The following is a 23,959-nucleotide window of genomic DNA, read 5'->3' on the forward strand; positions in this document are numbered from 1 at the left end:
ATTTTATTGATTTTTTAAATGTTGGCTATTGTGAGTTCACTGCCTCAGTTATAGTTGTAGAAAGACAGAATATCAAGGGTTTTAAAGTGAATAAATTTATACATATTTTTATCTGTATTAGAATAGAGTTGATGTTGGTCCCTGCTGTGTAAACTTAAAGACAAATAAATTCCATCTCTGCCTCTTGTATGACTTCTGATGTAGAAAATATGCACATCTTATGGGAAAATGGCAAGTTCAGTGTAGGGCTGCAAACTAGGCCAACAGAAGTACTTCACCAGTTAATTACAGTAAATATTTACATAATGGCAGACCCCCTCAAACTTAGAAGGAAGAATTAATGCAAGGACGTGCCCTTTAACTATACCATTTTATTGCCTGAACCACTAGGGAGCCTGCCATACCAAGATTTGCAAATCAAGTGTTTGATATTGGCTGAGACATTAAATTACTTATCCAGTGCTATAAAATGCATAGGTATAGTATATCATCCTTGCACAGAAATTTCATCTCCACATTTCCCAGTTAACTCTTCCTCAGCATTTTGTTCAGTTACACACACACACACACACACACTCACACACACACCATGCTTGAGAAAAAACCACTTTAATTCACACGTTGGTCTGCAATGTGATTCTTACAGGAGGGGGCAAGTTGCTTGCTCAGTAATATTTCCGGTTTTGTGATGTTTTCTGGAAGGCAGTCTATCATTTTTCAGAGGATAGAAAAATAGTAAAGTGATACCTTTTATTAGATTTCATGTAAGGGAGAACTTAGCTTTTAAGTTTTGAGTAACTCAAAATCCGTCACAGTGTAAAACACATTCAAACTGGTCCACTGGAGAGACCCTTTTTATACCATATTAGTTGTGTGGCTGTGGCTGAGAATATAAACCAGGTGGACCTCTAACTGCATGAAGCAGCTCCCCGTGTGGGTTGGGCAATTTTAGAAACACCAGCCAAGCGCTTCTTTTGGGAGGAGGGTTGCTAGCAAAGTTCCAGCCACCTGAGGAGCTGCTTCACACCCCATTAGAAGCCACGTGGTTTCTATTCTTCAGAGCAGCCACATCAGGGTAATGAGAACGGGGGGGGGGGGGAGATGGCTCTGTAATTGTTTGCTATAGGTCTCTGGGGGCCCCACAGCAACATTGTTATTGTTTTTTAGGAGCCACCAATTTCTATGGAAATCAGAGCCACCTCATTAGGCCAAATGCAGATCAACACTCCTGGCCATTTTCTCTCCTAACAGTTATCAGTTGTGACAAAATTTCTTTAAGTTTCTCCTATCATCAAAATTATAACCTGGGAAGAGAACAGGGACTTGCTGGGTGACTCAGTATTAAAAAATATTTTCTCAGCACTCTACAGGACTTACTTCTTCAACATCTGAAGTCTTTTCCAGCCCAATATAGAGAATTTATACCTCTAACTTCTTGCATATTAGAAATGCTTCTGTCAAGTGGCTTCTGCATCCTCAGGTTATCACCTAAGGCTGCCTCCAAAACAGACACAGGTATAATTCCTGTCCTATTAATAATTCCCTATTAATAATTCCTGTTTATTGCCATAATGTATGTGACTTTCAGGATAACTGTTATGAAAAACTATTGTAATGTAGGGATGCAGCCTGAGGGAGTATAAATAGCTCATCTGTGTGTCTGCCTTCTACCAAGTTAGACCAATTGTATTCTAGCTGAGCCTGACAGCAATTCTCCAGTGTGTCTGTGCTTTAAGCCTTGATATCTACTGCTCTTTAACTGGAGATGGCAGAAACCAAGCCTAACTAAAGCCAGTCCAATCATGAGGTGGAGTCCAGACTGTGCAACATTTGTGGAAAAGTTTAGTTGTGGCACATTTTTTTATATAATGGTTCAAATACTTTGAACCTAATTTCACCAGTTATAACTTCTTATGGCAGCAGCAGTGGAAAATACCACTAAAATAGTGCAGTAAATGTATATTGCATATAGATGTGAGGATCTGCCAAGCAAGACTTCACTGTGGGCAGTAAAAGAACTTTACTGAAAAGCTGCTAGTATCGTGAGCCTACTACAGCGTTGCTAGGAATAACGTCCACATGCAAGCATCGGACATATATAGGCTTTCAAAGCATGGGCAAATCCTAAGATCCTCCCCGCCGCCGCCCCCCCCCCCCACTGCCCCAGCTAACAGTTAGCTAGGCTCAGCGGCAAAACATCTAAGTGGGAAAACAGCAGAACTGATGTATGAGATTTCTAAGGTCGTGGTGTCTGGGAACTACTAGGTACAGTCCAGAGGAGCAAACAGATAACAACAGGAATAAATGCCTCCCTTGCATAGTTTCACATCACGAGTCTGAAAGGCAAGGTAATTAATAGTTGCAGTTCAGGCAAAGAATATCCGCAACATTCAACCATAATCATAACATCAAGCATTAGACTACAAACATAACAGCAGGGATGAGCAGGACATTGCTGAGTATGGCAGGCGATGCTGAGCACCTGACAGTAGGTTTCCTAGTACAGTTAGGGAAGGGGACTGTCCAGGGGGAGAGGCCAGCCCCACCCAGACTCGATCCCCCAACCCCCACCAGTCCCGCCTGGCAGTGGCAGCACAGGGTCCCAAGAATCAAAGGGCAGTGAGATGGCATCTGTGGTGGCCCAGGAGGTAGAGCAGCAGCCGGGGCAGGGAGGTGAGCTGGTGAGCCACAAGGGAGATGCTGAAGAGCCGGGGAGCAGCCCTGGGGCAGTGGAGAGCGTCAGAGGCACACCTAGGCCCGAGGGAGCATCAACGGAGCTGGGAGGAGCAGCTCCAGCCAGTGTTGCTGCAGCACATGGGCTGGTGTGAGCAGCTGGGAGCCACCACAGGAGGAACCACAGCAGCCCCTGCTGGGGTAGACTTCGAATGGGCTTCCCTGAACGGCCAGGCCCAACAGCTCTGTCATACCCACTGGGGTGGATCCTCCAGCCCCACCCTGCAGGGTGAAGGGGGAGGGCAGAGGCCATGCCAGGGGCCAGCAGAGCCAGAGAAGGCCAGCTGACCTGGCCATCAGGGGAGAAGGGGTGGGATTGGCCCCAACAGAGTGAAGCCTTGGAGAAAGGGCAGGGGATGCTTTTAGAAGGACTATTTAAGGGCAGTTGTCAGGATGGCTGGTGAGGAGTAGATGGTGGCAATAAGACAGGGAGTGGGGAGCAGAGAACAGGAGTGGAGCGGAGCAGAGTGGAAGCATGGCAAGGCTGAGAGAGACGTTGTGAGCCCATTGCGCCAACCCCACAGAGGGAGAGAGGGAACCAGGGTGGTGTAAACTCCTCTCTTCCCCCCAATTCTGAGGGCATTCCTGCAGCACACACCAAGACTAGACCACACTGGACGGCAAGCCCCTTTCAGGCTCTGAGAACCCCATCTTGGAACCTGACAAGGACCTTCTGATTACTCTTGGGTGCTAATTTTTTGCAAATCCCTGACGCTATCTTAGAGATGCTTCTTTTTGCTGCTAGCAGCAATGGCATTAGAACAGGAAGTGACAACAGATAACACCACGCTTTATTTTTGTTATTTATAGTCCACCTTTCTCACTGAGACTCAAGGCAGATTACACAGTATGAGAGTAGTACAGTCAATATCAGAATGCCATAGGGTAAATAGATACAAGTTCACAAAGACATAACATTACTAAGGATCCAATACAACATAGTGGTGAAGTCTATAGTTCCTCATGCATTAGCGGATCATCTGCGATCCCCTCCCTACAATACACCCCTCCTATCTGAGTAAAAAACCTTTTTGAATAATTCAGTTTTGCATCGTTTGCGGAAAGCCAGGAGAGTGGGGGCTCTCCTGACCTCCTCAGGCAGGCCATTCCACAGGGTGAGGGCCACCAGAGAGAAAGTCCATGCACAGGCTGCTGTTGATTTCATTGATGTGCAGGGTGGCACCTGCAGGAGACCCTGTTCAGAAGAGCGAAGCTGCCATGGAGGAGCATAGGGAGGGAAGTGGTCGTGTAGGTATGCCGGACCAAGGCCATGGAGAGCTTTGCAAGTGATAACCAATACCTTGAACTGAGCACAGTAGCTAATGGGTAGCCAATGGAGTGGTTGAAAGTCTGCTAGCAGCTCTGCCAACTCAGAAAGGATAACTTGTCACCTCTTTCTGTTTTCCCACCCCAAGCCACCACTTAGGTAACTTGGATCTAGCTCTGATTGCTTCCTGTATATGTCTGACTTGAGGAGAGACAGTGCCATGCTGAGCAGCCTAATCTGAAGCACAACGCACAGAAATAAATTCCATTGCAGTGGCTGAGGGAGGGCATGCTGGTATGTCGTGTGTTTAGAGTGGCAGGGTAAGAGTCTTCCTTCCACCAATTCTGAAAGATCTACAGGAAAGTATGATTGACACCTAAACCTAGATCCCTGTGTTAAAGCACTAAGCTAGCCACCTATTATTTCCTAGCATACATTTATTTTATCAGGAAATAAAGTCTGCTGTTCTGAAAGGGGGGGTCTACTTTAGCACACCTGCTTCTCATCCAAAAGAGCAATGATTTGGCATCTCAGATTACAGTAGGAAATTATGATACCAGAATTGACTCTAGGTGTTTCTGGTGCTTCCTTGTGTGATTGCTTCTATAACTTATAGAGACAGTGGAGCTTTTGTATACAAGTGAGCACATAAATTAATATCCATATATGAGAAATATGTGCTGCAAGCTGTGCAGGTTTGAAGAATGAGTTTTTGTTGCACAATGGTCCTATGTGTTTTCTAGTCACTGCATGTGCTGTGTGCAGAATGCGATCAGTAAGTGACATTTTAGACTCTGGAAATACTTGTGCAATGTAGGCTGTGCTTGAGCATTGCATCACTTTGTGGCAAGGACTGAAACAGTTAAAAACAATGGCAGTTTTCCAAGTGAGTAAAGATGTATTAATAATCATATAAAAGTCACTATTTGCCGACAAAAGAAATTTAAAAAGAGGATCCAATACAAAAATATGGAAATGGGATTCATCAAGAATACTATCTCCTCTCTGAGTCTGATCAAGGATTTGGGATTTATCACTCACTACAAGAGCTGAAGAAAAGAGCAGGAGTCCAGTAGCACCTGTAAAACTTAACAAAATTTGTGGTAGGATATGAGCTTCTTCAGGTCTGCAGAATGTGATCAGTAAGTGACATTTTAGACTCTGGTCTAAAGAAGCAAAATCAAAACGAGTCCAGTAGCACCTTTAAGACTAACCAACTTTATTGTAGCATAAGCTTTCGAGAATCACAGTTCTCTTCGTCAGATGCATGGAGGACAAGAAGAAACTGGTCAGATATATAGGTGGAGAGGGGAGGGAGGAGTAGATGCAAACAGTAGCTTCTGATATGGAGATCAGTTTGCTTCTGTTAAGGAAGTCAGTTACTTCTGATAATGAGATAACCATTCATAGTCTCTATTCAATCCCAGCCTGACTGAGTCAAATTTACATATGAATTCCAATTCAGCAGCTTCCCATTGGATTTTGTTTTTGAAAGGTTTCTGTTGGACTACAGTGACCTTTAACTCCTTGATGGAATGTCCTGGTAGGTTGAAGTGTTCTCCCACTGGTTTCTGGATGTTGCCATTTTTAATGTGAGATTTGTGTCCATTTATTCTTTTGCGCAGAGGTTGGCTGGTTTGTCCAATGTACAGAGCAGATGGACATTGTTGGCACGAGGGCATATATCACATTGGAGGATGAGCAGTTGTAAGAGCCAAAGACAGTGTAGTTGATGCCATTGGGTCCTGTAATTGCATTTCCTGGGTAGATATAAGGGCAGAGCTGGCATCTGGATCTGTTTCAGGGCCTGGTACCTGTGCTGGTGACTCTACTAGCCGATTCATGATTGTAAGTGAGAAGTCGTTTCAGGTTGGGGGGCTGTCTGGGGGGCTGTCTTCCACCCAGGGCTTCTGAGAGAGAGGCATCATTTTCCAGGATGGGTTGTAGATCACTGATGATACGTTGGATGGGTTTGAACTGGGAACTATAGGTGACAACCAGTGGTGTTCTGTTGTTAGTTCCTTTAGGTTTGTCCTGGAGCAGGCTGTCTCTGGGTACTAGTCTGGCCCTGTCGATTTGTTTCCTCACTTCATTTGGTGGGTACTGTAGTCCCAAAAATGCTTGTTGTAAATATATTAAGTGGGAGTCCCGATCAAGAGCATTGGAGCAGATACGATTGTAATGTAAGGCTTGGCTGTAGATAATTGACCGAGTGGTATGTTTAGGGTGGTAGCTGGAGGCATGTAGATATGAGTATCGGTCTGTGGGTTTCCAGTATAAGGTGGTATTTATCCGTCCATTATGTAGTTGTACAGTGGTGTCCAGGAAGTGTACCTGTCGTGTAGAGTGGTCCAGGCTCAGGTTGATAGTAGGGTGATCGTACAACTGTTTGCATCTACTCCTCCCTCCCTTCTCCACCTATATATCTGACCAGTTTCTTCTTGCCCTCCATGCATCTGACGAAGAGAACTGTGATTCTCGAAAGCTTATGCTACAATAAAGTTGGTTAGTCTTAAAGGTGCTCTTTTTGATTTTGCTACTACAGACTAACACGGCTAACTCCTCTGGGTCTAAAGAAGGGAGCTGTGACTCATGAAAACTCATACCATAAATTTTGTTAGTCTTGTAGGTGTTACTGGACTCTTGCTCTTTTCTTCTGCTACAGACAGATTAACATGGCTACCCACCTTGATCTAGCTACAAGAACTGATATCTTAGCTTCATACACCCTTTACAAATGCTAATATGTTCATCTAAACTCCATCTGGTCTCCATACTTCTCTAATTGGATCTACTTATCATATATCTCTCCCTGTACTCTCGTGGATTATATTTTATATTAATCCCATTTTACCTATCTAGCAACAGTTGGGAGTGTTCCTGATAATAATACTCTAACTCAGAGACATCCAATGAAGTTGATGGGCAATTGAATCAGGGGTGGATAAAAGGAAGTACTTCTTTACTCAAAGAGTAACCGAATTGTGGAATTTGCTGCCAGTGGATGTGGAAATGGCAGCAAGCATAGATGGCTTTAAATGGGAGTTAGTCAGATTCATGGAAGATATATCCATCAATGGCTACTACCCATGATGACTAAAAAGAATGCCATATTCACAGGCAGCAAAACTCTGAATTGCAGTTCTAGAAGGCAACATCAGGAGAAGGCCTTGGCCTTTATGTCCTGTTCATAGCGCAACTGGTTGGCCACTGTGTGAGGTGGGATAGTGGACTAGATAGACTACTGGGCATATCCAGCATGGCTCTTATTATTTTCTTATGTTTTTCATCTCCCACTTTTCTATTGTTTCTAGTTATAAGTATAAATGTATCTGCCTAGATGTGATTCATGAAAGCTTATCCTGGAATATATTTTATGAGTCTGTGCCACTGGGTTCCTGTTTAATTTCTGCTTTCTATCCCGTATATACAACATTCACAAAAATAGGACAAGAGAAAGAGAGAATGATACTTTTAGGCTTGGTTCAGACATAATGCAAAACCATGGTTTATTGTAAATATAGTTATGAAACCAGGATTGAGCTTTCAGAAATCCTGGTTTGCCTTGACAAATGCTAGTTTCATTTCTTTCTCTCTTGTAGCCTGGGAGGGTGTTACCAAAGAACAAACCAGGATTAAGCAGGATGCCAGCATCCAGACATCACATTAAATTATAGTTAAGACTAACTATGCTAAATAAATCAACCATATCCTACCTTTGCATCCTTGTTAGGAATCTCTAACTAACTATAATTAACGTACTGGCATGCATTCAAACAGCCACACTAGCTATAGTTATTTTAATTAAACTATGGTTTCATGTGATGTCTGAACTGAGACTCAGCATCATGTGTTAAAATGCCTGCATTATATGGTCACCATCCCATACCATTCATATGTTCCTCCTGACTTTGTTCTCAATATCTTTCTGGAGTAGAATATACAAACTGTTTGGTAAGACTTTTGTAAACACAAACTATAGGGTTGTTGCCAAACAAAGCACAAAATGAGATTTGGCTCTTGTCTGAGATTATAATTAAATTTATTAACCTTACCACCCCAATTCTCCACAGGTTTTCTCTCTTAATTGTAGCAGAATAGAATGTTATCAGTGGCTTCATATAATCACTTCTCTCCCTCTTAAAGAGCCTTACAAAACAGTGAAAAGATTATAGAGGGGAGAATTTCAAAATCTTAAATGAAAACCTCTGTTGTATTTAATCAGCTGCTTAAAACACAAAAGAAAATTGAGAAATAACATAAAGTTCATTATTACTATTATTTTCTGATCATATTTTGTTTATTTGCATCCACACTACCAGTAATATCAAGAATTAATATGATGCAGTTGCTTCGGGCAGCAATTTTCAGATGAGTTTTTCCCATCACTAATCTCTATTTTATGAGAGGAACTTTGACTCTCAGAAGCTCATACCGCAAAATCTAGTTTAAGGTGCTAGTGGACCTGAATCCTGCTCTTATACTATAGACCAACATGACTACCCACATGAAACTCTATTCCATTGTGACATTTTAAAGATTGCTCCCATCCAAATGCAAAAATATACCATGCTGTGATACAAAAATTATATACAGTGCCATCTTAAATATAGTTAAACCCAGGGCCGGCTCCCATCCAAATGCAAAAATATACCATGCTGTGATACAAAAATTATATACAGTGCCATCTTAAACAAAGTTAAACCCAGGGCCGGCGCGCCCATAGAGGCCAGGTAGGCGGTGGCCTCAGGTGGGAGGGCCCTGGAGAGGTGCCAGAGGGGGTGTCAGGGGTGGAGGCACGCGCCGCTGAGCTGGCATGGCTGGCCCGCACCTGCTGCAGCCAGCCAGCCCCGTGCCGCCGCCGCCGCTGCCACACACCCCCAGCTGGGCGCAGCAGCCACGAGCCGCTGCCAGGGTGGCGTGCCAGGGTGGCGTGCGGAGCAGCCTCCGCCCGCCTCCGCCCGCCACCCCAGCTATCCACCGGCGAATGTCCCGGCTTGCGCTGCACGATGACGTCATCACGCGATGATGTCATCACGCAGTCCGTAGCGCTCGCGCGCTGCATGTGCGCGGGGTGGGGTTGCCACAAACGCCAGAGACCCTGGCGCCAGCAGTGGTTAAACCCCTGCTAAACCCATTGACTTAAATGGTATTGCACTTTGTTTTAAACTGTACTAATAGTGTCCTACCTGCAAGATCTAGGAACAGCTGACCGAATAGTAAAATAGTTAACAAATGTAAAACACTTGAGCTATAGTAAACTAGTATGTACTGCTTTCCAGGTTTAGTTCTTGAGGCTGAACTACATGACATGTTGGCAATCAATGGCTGATTTGAGGCAAGGCTGAAGCACAGGAGAGAGTATTAAGCCTTTCCCCCATAGTGCTTTCCCATTAAAAATCACAGGTCCTTTTCACATTGGGACTTGAAAGCATTTCAGTATCTGTTCTGCTTCCCATGTTTGCAGGAGTTTCACACTTGTAAGGCAGTCATAGGACAGTTCCGATGTTTGTCTGCGGTATACCCGATTTTTCCCCTTGCAGAATAACACAATGTTACTTTGAAACTGCTGCCGAGTCGCCTCTAGCCCAATTAATGTCAGTGTGAACTCTATACTCCCCTTTTGCTTCTCTTCTCCCCCTCTCCTTTTCCCTGGCAGCTCTCTGAACTCCTTTTCCACCATTTTTATCAGTAAAGTGAGGTAAGGGTCATAAGGCTGCTTTTTCACTTCCTTCCTCCTGGGTATGCAAGCACTCTTTTTTTCAAAGCTAGGAATGATTCCTAATGCTGCTGCTTATTTCCTGCTGGCTTTAAAAGCCAGGAAAAGGTTAAATGGCTGTTTTCCCCTTCCTCCTTTGGGGTATGCACACACACACTTTTTTCTCCGAAGGCAAGAATGTGTTGTAATGTTGTAACATTGTAACGTTACTGCACATTCCTCCTGGATTTAAAACCCAGGAAAGAATTAAATGGCTGCTTTTTTCTCCCTCCCAGGCATGTTTCAGGCTTTGCCAAAGAGGGGGGGGGGGAAGCATTTTGCACAGCCCTTTGGAAACAAAGTGGCAGGGCAACTGCCTGGAGGGGATGAAGCAGCAGCATTTTAACCCTTTCTTGGCTTGCCTTTAAAAAAAGAAATGAGTGGAACAGGCACAAAAAGTACATGTTTTCCCCCAGAACTCTGCCACCAATTGCCTCTCCAGTGGGCATGGGACAGGCCAATCAGCAAATGGGGGAGGGGATGGGTTCCAACATTGCAATGTTACTACACCTGCTGAAATTTTTTTTAAAAAAAGTTTGATGTGAATTGCAAAGCCCCAAAAGCCCAAAACTGCACTGAGGCTTCATAGTCCGTCTAAAATGAAAAACAAGACGCCATATCAAAACTGCCTTGGACAGTGGAGGTGCCATCCTGAAGCTATTGTGATGACAGGAATGCTCATAATTGGTGGTTTAAACTCTAAGTGCAAAAAGGGCCACACATACACTAACATATGAACTGCTATTAGTCGTCATAAGGGTGGAAAAGACAGATACAATAGAGATATCTTTTCCTCAACAGCTAATAGTAGTTGAGGGGGCAGTTCTACAAAGGAAATTTTTTAATTTACTTATTCATTTATTTTTACTTCATTTATATCCTGCCTTTCTCCTCAGTGGGAATCCAAAGCTGCTTATATCATTCTGCTGCCCTCCATTTTTCTCACACAACAATCCTGAGAGGTAGGTTAAGCTAAGAGAGAGTGGTTGGCCCAAGGTCACTATGACAGACAGGCCTCTCCTGAGAAACAGCCTATGAGAGCAGGCAGAATGCTGGGTCAGTGACAGAGTCCGTTGGAAAGAGAGAAGGGTTTTGGACACTGCTGAAGGAGGCAGCAGAAAGATAGCTGTCTGTTATTCTCTTCTGTTACATAGTAATAATTCCCTGTTTATCCACAATGTATACAAGTTTTGAAAACATTCACTCCTATCTTGTAAATAAAAGTTCTCTTTTTGTTTCTGTTTAATCCTGGCTTGCTTGAAGTTGTTGGCTGAGGGGAATTAAAACATACACACAAAGAGACTCTGGTCATGACAAATTCTCCCTCTAGAGCCTGAGCTTCATCGGGGTCTTTTGCTGGCTTGGCGGCCGCCATTTTAGCCGGCCCTTGTCGATTTCCCACTGGGGCTTGTTTAGCTTCTATCTGCTCTAAAAAGGTTTTAGAGAAGGGCTGCTTTGGTCTGTGGGCTTGTTTTTTCCTCCTCCTGTTTTTCCCATAATTTTTAAAAGCTTACCGCTGTATAGACGCTTGCAAAAAGCCGCAGTAGGTAGTCAGGGTGCGGTGCAAGGTTTTAGACGTCCGCCATCTTCGCGCGACACCGAGCGCGCCCCCTGTGTTGAGGAGATTTGATCATGGTTTTCCTGGCTTCACCTGTTTTGGCCCTGAATTGGTAGACATGTGTTTCTGTGGTTCCACATGATGATGATGATGATGATGATGATGATGATGATGATGATGATGATGATGATGATGATGATGATGAGGGAAACGGATTTAATGAAAGAGATTTTACATAACCTTATGTGCTTTCTATCACTGTTATGCACTTTTACTATTCTCAGGAACTAATGTAGTATTTGTAACGCAACTTGCAAGAAAATGAAACTTGAAACAAAAGACCAATGCAGAATGTATGTTACACATGTAAATCACTGTGAAATGTAAGATCAAAGTACTATGAAGCTTGCTATCAGGTAGATTGTGCTTAATAGGTTTAAGAAGCACCTGTTTGATTTCTGACACCTGTTTCTTACTTGATACAGAAACACCTTTGTGAAACTGTCCATGCAAAATGTTGCAATGAAAGCTAGCTAGATTAGCAACATCTATCAAGGCAGAGAGAGAAAACCACAAAGAGGAGAAGGGGGACTGAATGTAATTATAAGCACATTCCAGGGGAGGAGAGCATTTCTCTCCCACGGAACCCAGAGAAATATTCTCCGCTTGAAGCCCCCAAGGTTGCAAGAAGCAACATAGGGGTGCCACTATTAAATGTTACATAGACCAAAGGAATGGGCATGAATGAGAAGCCCATGAAAGAGATGGGTAAGAATGGAAGGAAGATGTTCCTTCCAGAGATAAAACCAAGGACAAATAAGATAAGAAATTGCAATCAGGTAATGCTATAACTATGCTGTTGACCTAAGTTGTTTCTTCCAATAAGAATACCCTTAGATACTTGTATCATGAAAGGTGGTCACCCACTTGAGCCAATGGGGGATGCTGTGTTTCCTGAGCCAATAGAATAACAAATATTATAATTAACCTGAACGTATTAATTGCTTTGTACTGCTATTGTAACTTTGATGAGCGTTGGGCACGAGGGGACCTTGTGTTCTTTGTGTAACCTTCGTTCCTCCATCGTTCAATAAACAGTTATAGATTGTGTCATCTGCAGGACTCCGTGTCTGTCTCTTATTATGATTGGCTAAAGGGACATTCGTAGTACCAGTTGCGTACTACAACAACAACAATAATAATAATATGGATAGAAAACTAGCATATCACAAAGAAAGTTTCTCCATGACATCAAGTTTTCTATATCTGGAGGAACACCCAGTCAGGTAGTCTGTAGGCCAAACTATGTATTTAGGGTTGCCAGCCTCCAGGTGGTGGCTGGAGATCTCCTGGAATTACAACTGATCTCCAGGCCACAGAGATCAGTTCCCCTGGAGAAAATGGCTGCTTTGGAGAGTAGTCTCTGTGGCATTTTACCCCATTGAGGCCCCTCCCCTGCCCAAACTCTACTGTTTCCAGGTTCCACCCCCAACATCTCCAGGAATTTCCCAACCTGGACCTGGCAACCCTAAGATTACATTGAATTGTTTGGTTTTTAATCTGTGCATTTTTAAAATTGTTTTCAGAGATCAAAGACAGTTGGTTTTTAAGATGCTATTGGATCCGATCTTGCTCTTCTACTGAAGACCAACACCACTACCCACCTGAAACAAGCTGTCCCAAAGTTTCCTATGTAGCTTATGTATGCAGTTTACACACAAACATACACATGCAGCCACATAACCAAAATGGCATACATAATATGCTTGCAAATATGTGGTGATTGTTTGATTTAGGCAGGGGGGAGGGGAGAAAACCAGGTTGAAGGCTTTTTGGGGCTGCAGCTTGCTGATAGGGACGAGTATGGGGAGAAAGATGCCTATCAGCAGCTTCTGAAAGGTCCAACCCAAGCTGCCTGAGCAAAGTGAGAAGGATCAGGGGCTGAGACCACTATTCTCACACACAACCCAGGTAAAGGAGAAGGAGTGAGCTACACATCTGAGCAGAATGCCTCTTATGTTTCTATATAAATCTATTAGTATTAGTATTAGTATTTCCCCAATATCCTGTTTCCAAACAAACCTGTTTCCTTCTCTGTCAGGGGCTTTTCTTTGTAGGTTTCAAAAACAAAAATAGAATATGTTTGGTTAGGCCATAGAGAATAATCACACAAACAGCACGTAATTTTGTTCGTAAAATCAAAACGAAGATTCACGAAAGAACCAGGTCATTTTGTGAAGGAGGCGGCATTCACCAGAACTGGGGGGGGTTACTGCAATAGTAGTTACTAGTAACTATTCATCTTTGCACATAGAAAATTAAAGTCTACTTAAGTACTCCTGCTAGAGTGGTACAGCAGAGACTAACCAGCCATTAAAGTCAGATAAATACAGTTAAAATGTTTTAAAACCCTTTTTTCAGAAACTGGAATTACTATAGGGGGAGGAGAGTGTACCATTCATTACAAGTAGTATCATGGGAATTACCCATTGGTCTGCGCCATGTGTTCTGCTTCAGTCCTCATAGCACTCCAACCTTAATGGAATTGTCAGCTGAGAATGGAGCAAGAATCACATTTTCCTAAAAAGACTAACCTGCAGTTTCAGTGCTGGGAAAATGTTGTTGTGATAACGGAGGAAATTGATAGCAGTAAATGCAATGCAGTGAGTTGTGCCAGGAAAAATACAGAAACCAACTGCATGGGCCAGCCAAAGAGTTTCATCATGAAGCATTTATACAGGGATAAACTGTAACAATCAACCATTATCCTTCCTTTCTTTTGGATCAGGCAATTTTTTTAAAACTGTAGGTTCTTCCCATGCACTTCCCATGCATCATCCCAATGATTTCCCCCCACAACTATTTGGGCCTGGGCCGTGCCCTTGAATTTTCTTAGCAACTGAATTTCTTAGCCTCCAGAACTGTTCCCCACCCATTTAAACTAACATTGTTATATCACCAAGTTACATGGAAAATAGTTCAAAGCCCATTTTTGTTCTGATCATTTAGATTTTTTGCCCAGCACATTTTGAGTGCTCAGGCTCAGTAGCAGATTTTAAAATACAGACTGATATATAAACATGCCAAATTGGACCCACCCATCCCTGTTACCTACTTGCATTTAGCCAATGCGAATAAGAAACTTTGCAAAGTTTTCCTACAATCTCCAGAGCAGTAAGAAACTGCCATTTTCATTTTTGCTCCTTATTGGTGGAACCACCTTTTCACAGGATATGAATGAGACACAGGAGAATAGCTAGAACATTTCCATACATTTCAGAAACAAACAGTTGTTTCATAGATTGAAGACCTTTAATTTGCGGTAGTAATGCTTTGGAACATGGCTGTAAAGTGAGGAATGAGTTAAAGTACATCTCCCTCCATAAAGAAATGGATAGAATCATTGCCTTGAAAGGACCACAGAATGCACTATGTTGATCAGATTGCCTGCTCTAAAGCTGGATATCCACTGCCTAAAAGTTTCCTGAAAGATGCACCTTAAATCTTTTTTTTCTCTTTCTCCATAGGTCAGCAGATATTCCTAGGAATATATGCCAAGTAAGAATGGAGATTCTTAGTAACTTTTGTTATGTATGTGAATAAATGTTTATTCCTATGAGCTGCTTGACAGAAGAATCTCACAACTTCATGAATGTGAATGCAGTCCCTGTTAAAGTCATATCCTGAATGAAGATGTTCTTTTCTAAGAGCATACAGAACCAATCTTTCTGAGGTCTGTTTTCTCTTTCACATCAGGATGAAATCATAGTAACTTACTTCACATTTCCTCACCAAGCTACAGAGAAAGCCCTTATGGGCCCATATTATCAGCTGGCAGTCTGATAACCTTTCTAATGGGCATAACAGAATCCTTTTAAGCTGAGTGAAAGGGATGTGGTGTGATCAAGTAATTCCTCTTTGAACACAAGATGGCAGCCTTAAATTCATGCAGCCCCACAGCTTTTAATCTTACACATCATTAAATTCCTAATTTACACATTATGTTTTCGTGGGCCTGCCCATAACTCATTAGTGCTGAACTCATGAGTTGTAAAGATCAGCACACTTGACAGGCACTGGTTTCTTCACCTGTTTTTACCTTTGATGGTGTGTCACTTTGTGAAAGGAATGGGTTTTTTTTTTTAAGTTGAGGGCTGGTTTTCACATTCAACAACCTTGTATCCTCTTGCACTTTGCACAGCACTTTACACAACAGTAAACATTTCTGGTTACTGTAAATTACCCATTCATTTTACCGACTTCAAAAAAGGATGTGGCCCCCCAGTAGGCTTTTCACTGAGCCTAATACTGGAGTTTCTTAAGTAGCAACATTGGTTTGAATGACTTCAAATGAGTAATGAAGACGGGAACTAAACAGGCAACCCACACATCAGGACAATGTTGAATTGTCGACTGTCCACTTATTTTCTATATTCACTTTGTGTTCCAGTTGAAAATTAGCTACCATTCTCCCTTCCTTCCTTTCTTCCTAATAATATTTCTATCACAACTTTCCCTCAAGAAGCTCGGGCTGGCATACATTTACCATCTGATCCTCAAACACCTCTGTGGCATACGTTAGGTTGAAGGACTGTAACTTGTTTAAGGTCAGGAAAAAAATCTTGAGCACATACATCGACAGCCAAAGGGCTGCTCCACAAATTGGGCTACACTTGCCTCACAAATTTTGTGTAAATTATCAACCATGTAATACATGGCTGAAAGACATCAAACCTCAGGGGAGCATCCGTTGACTTGAGGGACTACTTGGGGCAGTCTGGAAAAAAATTGTTTGAAGCTGAGCAGAGATTAAAAAAAAGGTACTGAGCCGTTGCCTGTACTAAGAAAAGTAAAAAAAAAAAATGAAACTAGCATCCGTCCTTTTAGAGAGGACCATGTGGCACTGCACAGAGGCAAGTATAGGCAAATCCCTGCATGCATAAAAATGTTCGGCTACTGAGCAGCCCCAAGCACCTCCCCCTTCTTGTTGATTCTTCCCTCCACAGAATCCAGATTGGACTGCAAAAGAAGCCTCTTGTTATTGCCTACCTGTGCTTCCCCCCATGCGTCTGCAGCATATCCAAGGCAGGGTACAAAGGAAGGACCTACACTGAGTATTATCCCACCTGTGAGGGAAGCATTCCTTTAAAACAGACACTTGGAAACTGGGAGTCTTCTTGTCTGTTCTAAAGTAACACATTAACTACTAAATCACAGGGCTATATCAAGATGACTATCTTATATACTAACGGAGAAGTGGCCCTGATCTGTGGATACTTAAATCTGGAGACTGGAGTCATGAACGGACAACACACTCCTACAAATGCCCCAGGTTTGCAGAAAAATCTGAAATTAAAAAAAATGCATTGGAGGTTTTTTAAAAACCCTAAAATGATTAAAGGAGCTCTTGTAGCTTTAACCAGATGCCCTCAGTGGCTGTTGCTAGGCAGCCAAGTAACACTTATATCAGTATTCTAGGCTTGGTTTCTGCCAGGAAAAGGCAGGGTGGGGAAGAGGGCAGGGCCCTTTCAAGGGCTATTTGGGCTTTTGAAGGAGGACTCGCCAGGGCCAGAAGCAACCACCAAACAACCTGATACTACATGGCATGCATGACTCACTCAGGACCTGGTGGCCTGCTACTGTTCGACAGCAGCCCCCACCCCCTCAACAAATGCCAGTGTAGTGTAGTGTTGAGAGTTTCAGAGTAGGATCTGGGACACACAGATTAAAATAACTACTCTGCTGTGGAAGCTCACTGGGTGACTGATCCAGTCACACACTCTCAGCCTAACCTACCTGTCAGGGTTGTTGTGAGGATAATACAGAGGTAAGGAGAATGATGAAAGCTGCTTGGGTCCCCATTGTGGAGAAAGGAGGATATAAATGTAGTAAATAAATATAGATGAAGATGAGGAACAGATAAAAGATAAGTTGTTTATTGGGTTTGAAGGAGAGAAGAACACAGGGAAAGGTGAGCATATGGAGGCTTCCAGGAGGAGGGAAAGAGGACATAGTATGGAGAAGGAGATACAGGGGGAAGTGAATTACCCTCTGCAAGTCATTGCAGGTTCCCCACCATGCAACTAGGCCCAGCTCAGCCAACACCTAGCAACTGGACCATAGGGAAAAGCAAGGGGGAAAGGTGAAGACAGGTCAGACAAAGATGGGTAGAAAGGAGACAAGGAAACAGGAAAAGGGAGAGAGACTATAGGGGAGGCAGGGAACAGAAAGAAGACATGGTAGGAGAAGGGAAAATTAGATACCCCTTGCAAGCCCTTGTGGGTCCCTCACTTTTTCTCTCTAATAGCTAATCTCTTACAGTCAAATAACCCTTTGACTAAAGAGAGATCCAAAGTTTGCTTATTCCAGGTATCAAGAGAAAACCTCATATCCAAGCCAAAGATTACTCAGTGTTATCTTGTAAGATTTTTATTTAAAATCAATCTAAGCACTCGTCAAATAATCCTTAAACATAATGAGCTGCAGTCCTGATGACTCACCTCTTATCATGGTGCAGGTGCACTGAGGACCCTGCGGTGTGCCTGTGCCAGGATATAAGGAGAGTTGTTGGTGGCAGGCCTCTCAGGGCCGCGGCGCTGGCAGGGAGGTGCAGCGTGGGGGAGGTGCACTGCATCTTCCCACTGCCTCTGCAGCCCCTCAGAGGCCTGCCTGCAGAGTCAGCGTGGAGGCGCAGCACGGGGGAGCCCCCCCCCACAGCCTTCCTGCTGCCTCTGTGGCAGTTGAGGGACCACCCTGTGCCTCCCCACCAGCTCCACAGCCCCTCAGAGGCCTGCCTGCTGAGCCAGCAGGGAGGTATAGCATAGGGAGCCCCCCCCTGGCCTTCCCGCCACCTCCGCAGTGACTGTAGAGCCACACTGTGCCTCCCCGCCAGATCCATGGCCCTTCAGAGGCCTGCCTGCAGAGCCAGCAGGGAGGCGCAGCATAGGGCAGTCCCCTCGTGCAGCCTTCCCACAGCCTCTGTGGCTGTGGGGCCATGTTGCACTTCCCCACTGGCTCCACAGCCCATCAGAAGCCTGCCTGCAGAGCCGGCAGGGAGGCGCAACACAGGGAAGGCCCCCCCCCCGGCGCGGCCTTCCTGCCGCCTCCATGGTGGTGGCGGGGCCTTGACCTCGCTGCTAGAGCTTGTTGTATTTATTTTTACAATGGGCTCTGTTGCTAGTTAAATATAAAAGAATCACAATGATACAAATGCCAATGAAATTTGAAATAGAAAAGCATACATGCCTGTCTATCTTATCCTATCTATCTTAAATTTAAAGGATAAAATACAATTTCTAAGATTCTCATCAAAGCACTTTCAGAAAGATATGATTTTCTCACACAACCCAGATCTAAGAGATTCAGGGGTTTTTTAGGGAGTGGGTATATAGTGTTTTGCTTATTTTTGATACCTCCCTGTAATGATTTCCCCTGCTTTTAAAACCTTTTAAACCCTATACCTTTGGCTTTGGATGTTACATTCAGCTCCTCCTTACATTACCTTAAACTTATATACCTTAGGAGGGATCTGGTTACAGCCAACACACTGTTCAATTTCCACTCAAACAGAGCTTAGGTGTTCTGTACTTTACTGAAGCTGCTACATCAAGAACACTTCCCCTTTGTGTTTATGTAACCTGTATATTGCTGCTTCCCTAACTCGCTCAAAAGGTTTTCGCTACCATCAAAGTCTTTCGCCTTAGACCTCCTTTTTGTAACTTGTAATATAGGCAGGCTTGTTATAGATAGTTTGACAAACAGTCAGTCCATGAGGGTGATTGTGAGGTTTAAAAAGATCTTTTTTTTCTTAAACAAAATAAAATTTATTTATAGGTATAAGTGTGATCATTGCAGAGTTTTGATAAGTGTATCAGTTTCAGCTTAGTTTTTAAACTTGGTGGTTTCAAAGACAGTTATATATTCACAAACTCAGCCGCACAGACTAATTTTCCACAGAGATCTTCACTAACAGAATAACCTCTTTTCATATCCAAAGAGACATAGATTCACTCAGGCCTTTTTACACATCTTGCCTGACTTAGAACCATCTCTCACTCAGATATACATAGACTGCGCCAGCACACACACAGTTTGCCTGACATAGACAGAATTTCTCAGAATACCACACAGATTCACTGAATGTGGCAGAATGAGACCCCTTTCAGGCTTCCACACAGGTTGCCTGATTTGACCAGAATAAACAGTTTCTCTCAGAAACACACAGACACTCTCAGGCTGCACACAGCTTTCATATTTTTAACCCAAATTAACACTTTCTCTCAGCATATTCTCTCAAACTTGCAGTTCATTCTGTTCCTTAGGGTATCACTACTATCCAATTAGATTACACTCCATCCAGTCCTTCATTTATTCTCACAGCCAACAAGTTTAAAAACCCAGCATTAGCAAACAGAAATAATACACAAAGTAAAAGCATTACTTGCAATACATTACATAATACATAAATACAATATGTAATGGTGGTGATGGGGAGTGCCCTCAAGTCATAGTTGAGTTATGGTGACCCCTGATGGGGTTTTCATGGCAAGAGACTAACAGAGGTGGTTTGCCATTGCCTGCTTCTGCAACTCTGGTCTTTGTTGGAGGTCTCCCATCCAATTTCTAACCAAGGCTGACCCTGCTTAGCTTCTGAGATCTAACAAGATCAGGCTCACCTGGGCTATCCAGGGCCAGAGCCAGATCAATGGGGGGGCAGGGGGGGTAGTCTGCCCCCAGCGCCACCAAAGAGTGGATGCCAAGCACAGCTGCCAGCCGCCGGGAGCATGCAGGAGCTGGTAGCAGCAGCATGGGTGGCTGAGCAGAGGGCTGGGAGGCCGCCTGCACCATTCGCCTGCCCCACCATTGGGGCAGCTGGCTTGCTGCACGCACAGGACAGGGAGCATGCGGCAAGCCGGCTGCCCCTTCAACGGGGCAGGCGAATGGTGCAGGAAGCCTCCCAGCCCTCCGCTCAGCCACCTGCACTGCTGCCGTCAGCTCCGCAGTGCACCATGCGCCAGGGCAGCTGGCTTGTCACGCAGGCGGCATGCCCAGCCCTGCGTGATGATGTCACAGAAATGACATCATCATGCAGCGCCGGGAGCACGCACGTGGGGGAAAGGCCGGGCTTTTATTGCCCTGGGTGCAGGCAACCCTAGATCCAGCCCTGTCCAGGTCAGTGCACAATACATAATACGTAAAAGATAAAATCCAATTTCTAAGATTCTCACCAAAGCATTTTCAGAGAGATATTCTCACACAACCCAGATCTAAAAGATTCGGGGGGGGGGGGGTTAGAGAGTAGCTACCTTATATGTGTCCAGCTACATGAACCTCACATGACAGTATTAAAACCATCTAATACATTCCTTCTGAAAGCACTAGACACCTCTGAACACTGTTTGTCAGTTTCCCAAGAATAATTGTTTCAAAACTGTGTTTGGTTTGGTTTGTGAGTCAGAGTTTGCTTCATCAGACACATGAAGTGATCATCTGGGATACATTTTGTTAGTCTTTAGCTGCCCCTGAACTCTGGTTTTATTTTGCTACTACAGACTAACAGAACTACCCCTCTGGAATGGCTAAAATAATATCCTAAACAATTATTTCAGGCACTGCCTCCTCTGTTGAAGATGTTGTACAAGATTCCAAGGATCTAGCTATCAATGTATGCCCAACTCTCATTCTCTATTCCTTTGCAAACCCGTTCCTCCTCACCCCAACTATAATACTTTTTCTATTTCTGGATTTGATATTTTGATTCAGAGATTCCCTTAGGCATGTGAGGAGGTGGCTCAAATTAAGCCAATCAACACGATATCTTGGGGGGGGGAGCATGATTGGATCTACACCCATGTAGCTTAAATTTAAAAGTCAACCCACTTTGGGTCAAGACAGTGCTGGGGTTAACAGAAGTTTGGAGGAATATGGTTGGTATTTATTTGAGAAAGTATGAGGGGGGCGTTAAACACTCTCTGTCCAAGTGTCATGGCTATGTGTAATGAACCAGTGTGATTCAATGGCTCAAGCGTCAAGTGAGGATCTGGGAGACCCAGGTTTGCATCCTCAACTGCCATGGAAACTTGCCGGGAGATCTTGGGCCAGTCATGCGTGCTCAATCTAACCTATGTCACAGGGTTGTTTTTGGGCTAAAATAAAGGAGAGAACAATGTGAGTTGCTCTGCGTCCCCACTGAGGAAAAAGGCATCGCACAAATGTAAAAAATAAATGATCCATACTCTGTTATTACTGCTTTTTACAGTTAAATTACACATGAGGAGAACCAACGTGATTGGCTTGGGTTGCTTCTGCAAGAAGACAATTCCCTATTTCCCTTTCATTGCTGTTGTAATTGCAAGACATTCACAGTGACCACAGAGCCTCCACGTAGAGATTTCCTCTGTGCTTCATTCTCTCACCTGCCATTTCCCACCATCGCAACTGGCAGGAATGTTGCTGGGGTTATTTCCCCAAGTACTCCTTTTAAAATTATTTTTAGTTTTAAAACAATAGCAATATACCTATTACCAATATCTTTTTAAAAAACAGCACTCTGCTCGTTCAAATTCCACTACTGCCATGAGCTCTGCAGGTGGTCTTGGGTAAGCCACTCTTCTCAGCCCCAGCTCCCCAGCTGTATTGTGGGGATAATAATAAGACTGACTTTGTTCACTTCTCTGAGTGGACACTAATCTGTCCAGAAAGGTGGTATATAAGCATACTGTTGTGGTGGTTGTTGTTATTCCCCTTGAGCGCAGATTTTTTTATTTCAGGAAAAAGTAAACCAAAGCAGGTTGGGGAAAATCTACAGCAGCAGACCCAGACTATTATTATTATAATGATAACCAAAAGATCAGCATAAGCACAACAAAGTTACTCAGAAGTCAAAGTAAAAAGTGCTGTGATTTACAGGGGGATGCAGAGGCAGAAGCTCCATGTGGAATCCACCTTGCTTATGTGAGCCATTCGGATGTTTTTACTGAACCATATCTTAAGCCATCTTTACTACAACTTAAGTATAGTACCTTTAGGCTGCCAGAATCCTGCACTCCAACAGCTGCATGACATGCATGAAATGCAACAAGTAAATGTTTCCATCACAGCATTTCAATTTGGGTAGAGGGATTCCTGTTGAAAACTTTTCCATTTTGGCAAAATCACATAAAACAGATAAGGAAGTCATCCCATTATATTTTTATATTAAAAAAAAAATCCATTTTTAACAGCACCAAGTGACCACTACTAAATATAAAACATATAAAATGCAATCTTAAATCAGAATTTTAATCAAAGCAACAATCCTTAACATCTTTACTTGGAAGTAAATCTTACTGAAATCAGCATAACTTGCTTGTGAGTAAATATATTTAGGATCTGGGAAAGTTTAATATAAGAAAAAGAACTCCAGCCCAGAGGATTTCATTAATCCTTTATTGTCCACTCAAACATTTTTCTAGTGCCCCTACTGGAGAAGACTACTTGCTTGTCACAGTTGTAACTGCCCAATGAATTCCAGGACCCCAAAAACTGTGCTCAGAAACAGCAGCTGCAGGTGGCATGTTTACCATTTGTAGAAGATAACATTCAAATTTCTCCAAGTAACATTAAGTGATTGAGCGAGGGGGGCGACTTTAAGAAACTTGCAGTGCAATATTAAGCAAAGCTACACCACTCTAAAGCCATCAAAGTTAGAGTTGCAAACAATTTGGGAGTTCCAGGTTCATATTTTTCTGCTAATGGTAATTATGAAAAAATTAGTTTACTTTCTTGATATTTGGAAAGAGCAGAATATACCTCGTCACCGTAAGGATTTAATAGTATCACTCTTAGCAGCTGCTAAAAATGCTATAGCCTCAAAGTGGAAATCACATTTTCCCCCAAGTCTAGATGTATGGTATTCCAAGGTATGGGAACAACTTATCATGGAAAAAGATTACAGAAAGGACGCAATTAGCATTGGATCCCTGTAAATTAACCTACTTTTATGAGAAGTGGTACCCTTTCCTGGATTTTCTCACAAAAAATGACCTTTTAACCACGAAACTACCTTACTATGTGATCATTAATCCAGAGATTTGAATGTATGTATTTAAGTATCTAGTAAATGAAAAGCCACTAATGGATATACTTACTGTTTAAACTAGAAATTTATAACAATGCATGTTTGTATTATTTAGTCAGTTGTGGAATTTTATGGCAATATTGTACTCTACGAACTGTTAAAAATTGAAGATTGTTGTATTTTGTTGTATTTTGTGATATTTTTATTTTTGAAAAAATGAATTAAAAAAGTTTACATAGTCAATGAGATTCAGAAATATGTCTGCTGTACATACCAAATGATTGTGCTTCTTAGCTATTAGTAGTTGTTTCAGATTTCTGCTTGATTTCACATTTCTTAACCTCCAGCCCTATTACACTGCTTATTGGATGCCCCATCCTGTTGGTTGCATTGACTTACGTTTTGGAATCTTCCTTGAGTCTCAGTGAGAAAGGCGAACTATAAATAATGTATTTAAACAAATATGTACTGGTTTATTTAGTATATGTGTGACTATTTTTTTTAAATCATCAATTTATAACATTGTAACAAGTTAACATTGTAATCATAGCTGCAGCAGGTTCTGAGTCCCCAGTTTTCATTTTT

Source organism: Eublepharis macularius, chromosome 3 (genome assembly GCF_028583425.1).
Source record: "Eublepharis macularius isolate TG4126 chromosome 3, MPM_Emac_v1.0, whole genome shotgun sequence".
Lineage (NCBI taxonomy): Eukaryota > Metazoa > Chordata > Lepidosauria > Squamata > Eublepharidae > Eublepharis > Eublepharis macularius.